This window comes from Coffea arabica, chromosome 10e (assembly GCF_036785885.1).
Source record: "Coffea arabica cultivar ET-39 chromosome 10e, Coffea Arabica ET-39 HiFi, whole genome shotgun sequence".
NCBI lineage: Eukaryota > Viridiplantae > Streptophyta > Magnoliopsida > Gentianales > Rubiaceae > Coffea > Coffea arabica.
In genome coordinates this window covers 37,685,323-37,695,839 of record NC_092328.1, presented here as the reverse complement: position 1 = coordinate 37,695,839, position 10,517 = coordinate 37,685,323, and positions in this window count along the sequence as shown.

Below are 10,517 nucleotides of genomic sequence, written 5' to 3'. Positions count from 1 at the left end.
ATTATAATTATATATTTTATTATAATATTAGTATATTATATAAATATGTATTATAATTATTTAGTTAAATATAATTATAATTATATAATATATAATATAAATTTATTAATATTATATAATAATATATTTATAATATATATGTATATTTATAAATGTATATTATATGTGCATATAATTATAATATATACATGTATATAATATCAATAAATTATATAATTATAATTATATTTATTATTTTAAATATAATAACTATATTTAATATGTAATATACATTATATTTATATAAAATATTAGTACAATTAATATTTATATATTATATAATTATAATTATATATTTATATTATAACATTTGTATAATTATAATTAATTATATATAATATTTAATTTAATTAGTTACAAACTTATAATAATGATATTATTATATTATATAATTATATATTATAATTATTTAGTTAAATATAATTATAATTATATAATATATATTATAAATTTATTGATATTATATAATAATATATTTATAATATATATGGATATTTATAAATGTATATTATATGTGCATATAATTATCATATATAAATGTATATAATTATAATTATACTTATAATTATTATTTTAAAAATAATAATAACTATATTTAATATGTAATATATATTATATTTATATAAAATATTAGTATAATTAATATTAGTAAATATTATATATTATATAATTATAATTATATATTTATATTATAACATTTGTATATTTATATTTAATTATATATATAATATTTAATTGTAATTATAATGTATATTAATTTATGTAATATAATTGATATTATCAATTATACTAATAATTATACATGTTTACTAATAGAAATTATTAATTAGTTATACTAAATTTACTAATATATTTAAATTAATTTATTTAATTAGTGAAAATTTTTTATATCCCATTTACAAAGAGCCAATGACTATCATTTATGATGTGGTTTATAATATATTGATTATATTCCATTCCGAAAGAGTCGACGAACCAAACATCAACTATAGTTGTAGACACCAAATTTTTGAATAATTTTATGTGGCATCTATTTCATGATTTTCATTTTAGATTGCTTGCATTCGTTGTTTACTTTTAGTTTTAATTTTTGGTTTTAGCTTTTAAGTTTAAAGTTAGCGTAGAGTTTTTAGAAAAAAAAGAAAAAGAAGACATCAAAAATATGTTTTAGTCATTTTGTTTTTATTCAAAGCTTTCTTGAAAGAGAAATGAAAATGAAAAATCACAAAAAAGGAGAAAAGAAAATTAAAGAAAAAGGAAAAAATAGGCTTTAGTTGGATTGGAAAAATGAAAAAAAAGAGAAAAAGGAAAAAGGAAAATTTGTTCACAAAAATATGTTTATTTCTTTAAATTCAATCTTTGGGCACTTTAGTTATTTTTATTAAGTTATTTTTGAGAAAAGAAAATGAATGAAAATGAAAAAAGAAAATGTGAAAAGGTGGAAAAATGGCCATTTTTGTTGTTTTTAGTTGTTTAGTTTTTAAATTATTTTCATTATTATTACTATTATTATTACCTGGTTTTTTGTCAATTTGTTATTATTGTTTATATTTTATCATTTCTGTATTTATTAAGTTTTAAAAAAAAAAAAAAAGAAAAAAAAAAAAAAAGAAATTGATTCGCGGCATGCAAGTTGCCGCGACTTGCAAAGTGAAGATTCGGGTGCAGGCCCTTGGCTGCAAATTTGGACAGAGGTTGCTGGGTTTTTTAGGGTTGAAGTGTTCCATATAAAAGGCAAGAGAAAACACAGCCGCGAGGGGAGGGCTTTCGATGAGCAAAGGAGAGGAAAAAGGAAGCAATGACGGACGGATAGGAAGGAAAAGGAAAATTTCAGCGAGAGAAAAGAAATCTGGGGAGGAAGGAGAGAGCTTTGGGGGGGTTGCTAGATGAGCAGAGAAAGAGTATGGAGGACTAAAAAGAAAGGCAGCCGACAGGGAAATAGAGAGAGGCGGGGGATCAAATCTGAAGGAAGTGAGCCCAGAAGCAGGAAAGATAGCATCTTTGGGTTCAACAAAGGCCCTTTTGTCGATCATTTCAGCCCTTGTTCGGCACTTGAAAGGGATAAAGGGGGTAAAACCTGAGGGCTGATAACGGACTGAAACCTAGAGAAGGAGAGGTTAGAACGGCTGGAAATCTAAAGAGCAAAGGAGTGGGAAGTTTGGGAGAATCAGAGAAGGTTAACATAGAAAAACAGCCAACGTTTTTGAAATCATCAATCTGCGCAGAAGTCAAGTTGATTCTCGACAAAGTTCCCACAAAGCTCTGCCTTTCAGATCACCTCACGTCTTGCTCTGCCTTTTAAAGGACCAAAGGTAATGCTTTCCAGTTTTTTTTTTCTCTTCTGCCCATCGATTACAAGATTTACCTCAGAAGTATTGTAGCCTTTGTCGCGATTCCTGTCTCTGTTTTCTTCCTCCCTGTGCATCCAATTTGTGAATCTATTTGGGGGGGGAAGGATTTCGGTTTGGCCTGAATTAGAGGATAGAGATTTGAGTCTTTTGTTTGATGTTCAATGGTTGTTTCTCGGGTTGTTTGAATAAGTCAATCCAGAAATGATTTAAAAGCTGCCAACAGGCCTGTTTTGAGGTTCCTGGATTATTACTTCTTCATTTTGTCCGTGGATTTCAATTTTAAGTGAAGTGAATGTTTGGTTTCGGTCATCTACTTGGCAGTTTGATTCTCGAATCTACACATTTGATGATAAAATGGGTGGAAATATGTTAAAAGATTCTGTTTTTACTGAAGTGGTTGAACCTTTGCATGTTTTGTCGAAAACGTTGGGTTGATGACTGTGGAAGTCTGATTTGAATGTCGTGTAAACTAGCTAGATGTCTACTATGTTTGGTTGCTTGGGTTATGTGGTGGAATATATCTAAGTTGAGGTGAATGAGGTGAAAGTTTGCTGCATTTTTTTTTGTATTCCCTTCCATGGTATTTTAATGAATTTTCACACTTAAGTGGCATGCTCAATCTGTCATTAAAGAGAAGGAATGGACAGCTTTATTAGATTGAGTTTGCATGTTTGAGTCACATTGAAACATTGGAACTAAGATCAAGCACCTTGCTGGAAAAATGAATGATTCAGATTGTCAAACCATTGTTGCATGCAAGTTTTTCCAGAATTTTTGCATGATCATGTTCTAAGTTTTTCGCTTGTCAATGGTGGTGAATGCATTGCATTTGGTCTTTGGATGACAAATTGGTAGAACTGATTTGAGTGTTTGCATGCAAAGATGGTCAAGCTAAGATAAAAAGAGTAAAAAGCTGCTGCATCTTTTTGTCCTTTTGTTTTCTTTTCCATGGCTGTTTAAGGGGCCCTCACGTTTAAATTGCTTGTTAAATCTGGTTTTGAGGAGAAGGAATGGAATGATTTGACGTTAAGTTTACGTTTGAGTCCTTAAAACACTTGAGCTATGATTAAACACCATGCGGGAAAACTAAGCAAATCTGGTTGCCGAATGCTGGCTGGAACTTCCTCTAGCATTCGTAGGATTTTCCTTCCATGTTTTGGTGTGTTGAGATGTTGAATTTGTGTGTCACGATGCCTAGATCATGAAGCTGCGTTTTTCTTTCTTTCTTTATCCCAAATTCTTTTGGTTACATGTCCAAATGTATGCTCATGATGAATATATGCCTGTTAAGGTTGCAAATTTCCTGAGTTTGCTGATAAGATGCATCCGCCATTTTTTCCTTCTTTTTGTTACTTTGCTGCAATCTTTCACGCATGTAGCAGCTGCGTTGTTGACTCTCAGTGGCTCTCACCAGAATCTGAGTTCATGTGTGATTGTTTCTGGTTTTAATTTCGCACTTACTTCGGTCGTACATGACTTTTCTTGTGCTTTTAGTTTCTTTTTCACATTGTTTCTCCTGTCCAGGTTGCAATTTGTTTTGGTTTCTCATTTGTGCGGCAGATTTGCATGATGTTTTGCTAAGCCTTTCTGTTTGATTGAATGAAATGGGTTGCTTGTTTGAATTTATGATGTTAGTTTGGAAAAATCGCATCAAGGCTGTGGTTAAGGAAGTTGAGTTTGATAAGAAAATGCAGCAGATTTTGTTTTGTTCGATTGGAATGCATAAACATTGCAGAAACAAGTCTCTTACGTGGGATTGCATGCTTTTGCATGAAAAACAACTTTAGAAATTACACTTTGACCCCCCAAGTCTCCCTTCATTTCACTATGACCCAACCAATTAAATAATTTCATCCATTTGGTCCTTGGTCATGTTAATTTGTGCAACTTCATTGCTGATTTGCTTCAATTAACTACCATGCTTTGTTTCAATTGCGCTGAAGTTATGACTTTAGGGACTTTATGGCTAAGTGAGCTTTGTTTTGCCCCTTTCTTTTAATTTTTCTTAAATAAAGTGGTGCCTTGACCTTTTTATTATTTTGGAGGGTAATTGAATAATTTCACTTCATTGGGGCGTCAATTCAAGGGAGGTACACTCTATCCCTCATTTGCACTACATTTGACCTTATGTGCTCCTACGTGTTATGTGAATATGCATGTCTACTTCGCTTTCCTTACCTCCTTGCATGCATTTACTTGCTTTTTACTTTTATTTAAGTTTTATGGGGTATGTGTACACCTCTTGGCTTGTAATAGATAGGGCTCGGAGAGCATCTGGTCCATTTACCCTTTCCCCTTTATGTTTTATGGGGTATGTGTACACCTCTTGGCTTGTAATAGATAGCGCTCGGAGAGCACCTGGTCCATTTCCCCTTCCCCTTGCTTGCTTGTTTTTGTTGCTACATGTTTAATTGCTTTATTAGGCTCTTGCATCTAGTCGAGCATGCTAAATGCTATGTGCTATGTGTTTACGAGTATTTTGGCATGTCTACTTGCTTTCATAGCCATGATTGAATGGAATGGATGAATGTACGTTTCCGCTAGTCCAACGCTAGTCGGAATTCATAGAATGGGCTAGTCCAACGCTAGACCCTTAGGGATTTCCCCTCATTAGCATATCATTTGCTTGTTCACCACATATCATGCATTTTTCTTAGTTTTATCACTTGGCATGCTCCTCGAACCCCCTTTCCCTTCATTTTAGGATTTTTGCATATCATGATAGTTGTAGGGTCCATTTGCTTGAGGGTCCCCTTCCGATAAGGGAAACGAGCGAGTGTGGCTACTCGATAGCCTTAGCACGCTAGTTTCGCCTTCTAATCAAAGGGAAAATCAAGTCACGATTTAGGTCTCCCCGTACCCAATATGCATGAATTCCTTAGGCTCAGGCATTCTCAATCCACTCTATCATTACACTTTCATTTTTCCTCCCATTTGCACACATGCACCTTTTTATCACCTTCACTTGCACACGAACACTTTTCTTGTCTCCACTTGCACACGAACCCTTTTATCTTCACTTGCACACGAGCATTTTTATCTTCACTCGCACACGAGTACTTTCATCTACATTTGCACACCTTCACTCTTACCTTATTACTTTTATCATTTTTCTCACTTCACACAAACTCACACTTTCACATGGCATGCATTCCACTCATTTTTCACGTCATTTAGGTTTAGGTGTGACCTCTCCAAAAGGATCATTATTGGGCTTCACAACTAATGTGATTGGCACCACTCAACCTTTGAAGAGAAATTTCCCCCATGTCCCCCTAGGTCTAGGTTTTTGCATTCATATAGACATATCCAAACACGCGATGCATACCTTGGGTAGAAAAATTAGGGAAAATTGGTTTAAGTCACGCAACTAGCCTTGGCTAGGTCGAAGGGGTGCCTTGGATTTTTATCCTTGCCTTCCCCTTCGTCAAATGTGACCCCCGATCCCTCTTTTGGTTACGTAGACCCAAAAGTTCTCAAAAAGGGTTTATTTACTTTTTTTATTCAAAAACAAAATCATTTTTGGGTGACTTGGTACACCCCAAATCTATACCAAGTGGCGACTCCGTCTTCATATTTAAAAAAACCCTTTTTAAAATTTCATTTGGCCAAATCGTCGCTTTCCAAAGTCCCATGGCCTTTTTACTTTTCATTTTGCACACGTTCACACCACACTTCACACACACATCACACACCATTCACCACTCGAATCGAAAAGTGGGGCGCGACAGTTGGCGACTCCACTGGGGACTTCCTAAGTGGGTCCAAGCATTTGACTTAGCCATTCGTTTCCTTTTTCTACCCTTTTTATGCATTGCATTTGGATATTAGGCTTGCATTTTCCATTTTTAGGGCCTTTTTGCCTCGCGCGCGTATCCAACTATTCCCTCACTCACGTATGTGTGATTGGTTGATTGGATGTGTGTTTACTTGTTATCTCGCGCTTGCATTGCATTTTGGGAGGTATGGGTCACCCTAGAGCCTCGCGCTGGTTCTTGACCCTTCCCCTCCAAACGAGCACTAGCATACGAGCATACGCTTTACTTCTTTTATCCCTTTTATTTTTCTTTAGTGGCTTGTCACGCCACTCCACCCTATTAGGATTAGGTGACTCACTTGGGCATGTGATCACGACACGATGTGTGTGTAGCATGTTCCAATGGGTCACTCAATCTTCCGCTTAAAGCTATTGGTTGATAGCCTTTAGCTTTTGGTCGAAAATTGAGGTTTTGATAGATTCACTCAAACACGTAGCCGTGACACGATGTGTGCGTAGCGGTGTTTGGGGAATCGCTCGAGCCACCGACAAAGAACCTTGGGATTGGTGACCCTTGGTTTCTAAGTCTGAAGGCTCGGGGACCTGAGCTCATCGAGTCTAGATGCATTAGTGAACCCCAACCTCATGCATCCATGATAGCTTGTCTAGGGTAGAGTCGGTCTTATCCTAAGCTAGGGACACTATTCACGATGGGAGGGGTCCAACCCTTTTTTCCTTTTTATTGCTTTGATTGCTTTATCTTGTTGTTACAATGTGTTATGTGTACTATCAACTGCACTAACCATTTTTTTATTTTCTTGGCCTGCATTCATGTGCCATAGCAATAAGGGGCCTCTTTGGCACTCTTTTAGTGACTCATCCACTAGATAGCTCACATGTCTAAATTTCAGTCTTTGTACTTACCTTTCAGTAAATACATTTCATGTTTAGACCTTTTCCCCCGTTGCATTATTTATATCCTTTAGGCCATATTTGTCACATATTTATATCGCTTTAATAAACTGGCATCACGCATAAACCCTAGAAAGGGAATGCCATTTAGGGGATCCCGTGTTAGGAATAAACCACCCCATGTCTCGGATATATAATCCAAATAAGACTTGCACGTTTACCTTTCTCGTACCATCCGAAGGGGTAGTGCACAAGGTAAGGTAAAGATCCGATCATTTTCATGAAGCAATTTTTGGAATATGAGCATCTAATAATCACTTTTTGGCCATTTTTATCAAAATTGGTAAAAATCCTTTGCGTAAAGGACATTAATTCGAAGAAAATTCACAAATGATTCCTCATTGTTGAGACGATAAATATAGAGACCAAATTTTGATTTTAGAGGCTCATAGACCAAGGCATTGTAATGATTTCTTGAAACCACCCAGTGGGCGAATAATTCAATCGATTTTTGAACAAATCATCCATCTTATCCAATCCATTTTTTTCAATTCATTCAATTTTAGTACAATCTAATCATTTTTGAATAAATTCATTTCATCCAATTCATTTGACCAAATTACCCTTTTTAGGGTCTTTTGACCAATTTACCCTTTTTAGGGTCATTCGGTCGATTTTGAATAAATCGTCAATTCATTTGACCAATTTACCCTTTTTAGGGTCATCCGGTCGATTTTGAATAAATCATCAATTCATTTGACCAACTTACCCTTTTTAGGGTCTTTTGACCAATTTACCCTTTTTAGGGTCATTCGGTCGCTTTTGAATAAATTATCAACTCCATTGACCAAATTACCCTTTTTAGGGTCTTTTGACCAATTTACCCTTTTTAGGGTCATTCGGGCTATTTTTGAATAAATCCCTAATTCAATTTCATTCATTTGACCAATTTACCCATTTTTAGGGCAACCGAGCCGATTTTGAATAAATCAAGTTTCGTTCAATCTAGTGGATCAATTTACCCTTTTTAGGGTAATCTGATTAATTTTGGATAAATTTCATTCAATTCATTTGACCTGTTTCCCTTTTAGGGTAATTCGGTCGATTTTAAATAAATTGTCAATTTCGTTCAACCCATTTGCCCTATTAGGGTTTCATTGTCAAATTCCAAATTGGGAAATCTAGTCGATTTTGGAAAAATCATCCATTGCATTTGATTAGTTGGGATTTTTGGACCCGTGCTTCACTGAGAAAACTTGGTCAACGAATTCCAATCTTCTTCGATAGGAAATTCGTCAAGGTCAAACCCGTGCGTTTTTGCAAATTCTTGTATCGATCACAAATGATCACTCTATTCGGACGTTGTCCTCATTTTGACAAATCTCTCGTCACTCCAATTGACCAAATTTTTCAAAAAATTATTTTCCACTCAATGAGTTGATCAGATCCATCAGGTATGGTATGGTGCCTACCTCAGAGGTTTGCATTTTCATGCTAGGCCTACCCTTGGCATAAAAGGGTTCCCCCATAGGTCATGCATCCGATTTTTCTGGATATCTACTAACTCTTGCCTTTTTCTTTTCCTTTTCTTTATTTTTATTGGAATATCTAAGCAAGGGTTAAATCTAAAGACAATTCCTTTCAAAATTCTCAGGTAATATTTAAATATAGCTTCTCGTCGAAGCCCCATCATAACGCGATCCCGTAGTCAAGCCCAGAGGAGTCGTGTAAACATGAGTTCACAACCGGAATAGTCAGATAGGTCTGCTACTACCGCTCAACCCGAGACTACAAGTCCCGGGATTCAGTTGACTGAATTACTCGCCAAATTTGAGGAAATGGCATCTGAAATGGCAACCCAAAGGAAGTTGATTGATGAGCTAATCAGCAGCGGAGTTCAACCTGAACCTGTACCTGACAGGCAGCCAGAGCCAGAGCCATTTGTCATCCCTTCAACTCAAGCCACTGATACTCCATCATTTCCTATTCCACCTGAAGGAACTTTCGCCTATCCCACCATACATTTGCCATACGCTCACCCTCCTAATCCTTCATCTTTTCTTACTCGCAGGCAAGGCCCACAACCCCAGGCTACTTCAAATATATCACCCGAGCTACATACCTTTTATTACCCTGCTGCTGAACCTTTCCTACCAGACCACACTGTTCAAACCAAACCAGAAATGGGGGAATCTTCCACTCCCATTGATATGAAGCTGCTCAAGCGCCTTGACCGCTTTGATGAGTTTATGGGGAAAAGTCAGGGGTTGAACAAGCAAGGAGTTTTGGATTACGATGAGCTTTGCCTTTTTTCGAATGTGCGGTTGCCTGAGAGGTTCAAAACCCCTAAATTTAACAAGTATGACAGAACGGGTAATGTCTCTGCCCTCAAATCACAGTTGGATGCTTTGCAAGGACAAGGGAGCAGTGGGAAAGAGCAACAATTCCAAAAGGAAGAGGGGAAAATTGTTTTTGTTTGTGATCGAAACCGTGTCCCAAGCTCCAGGCCTAGACAACACCCTATCTACTCAAACTCCTACCCTTATTATTCAAACCCTCATCCTGTTTATCACGCCAATATCCACCACCATCGACCTCGCCCAAGCTATCCTAATCCACCTGTAGTCCCTTTTCAAATAACTCAACCTAATTTTCAACAACTTCGACCCCGGCCCCCTTACAATCAACAACTTTCTCCACCAAATGGACTCACCTACAATTACCCTCAACTCACTGAACCTCAAAGGTAAAATCGCTATCGCACTTTTACTAATCTTGGCAGGCCTCTGGACCAATTGTATGAACAATTAAAGGCCGCTGGTAAAATCGGCGTAATTCCCCCTCCAACTTACTCTCATGGCGTCCCTGCCAGATACAATCCTCAGTACACTTGCGCCTATCATTCGGGAGCACCCGGCCACCCAACCACTGATTGTAGAGCACTTAAGCACAAGGTACAAGACATGATTGAAGCTGGAGAGATTGTGATTAGAAGAAAAGAGGCACAAGCGCCAAATGTGGATAAGAACCCCCTGCCAGAGTATGATAACACCATTGGGGTTATTATAGACAATACAGAATTTAAGGAGCCTGCTAAAAACCTGTCAAGTGAGGCTGAGGTGTTTGGAAATGATGCAGAATTCTTCTACATCCCTGAAGGATCAATTTCCAATTGAACAGCAGAATTTCTACCCATTCAAAAAGGAGTTTCGGTAAACCTAAAGGGGGTTTGTCATTCATGCGAATTCATGAGGAAAAAACTTTTGCATCTGTAATTAGCTAATGAATATATCTTTACTTTTGACTAAAATTTGCGCATGTAAATATTTTTTAAGTTTTATTTCATTTGCTTTCAATCAAAGGTTTTATGAAAATGCACAAGTCATTCTTGTCAGGTTATTTTGTTTATTCGTTTGTTTATATTTCGGTCATGTTGCTTGTTCATTTGTTTGTTGTAT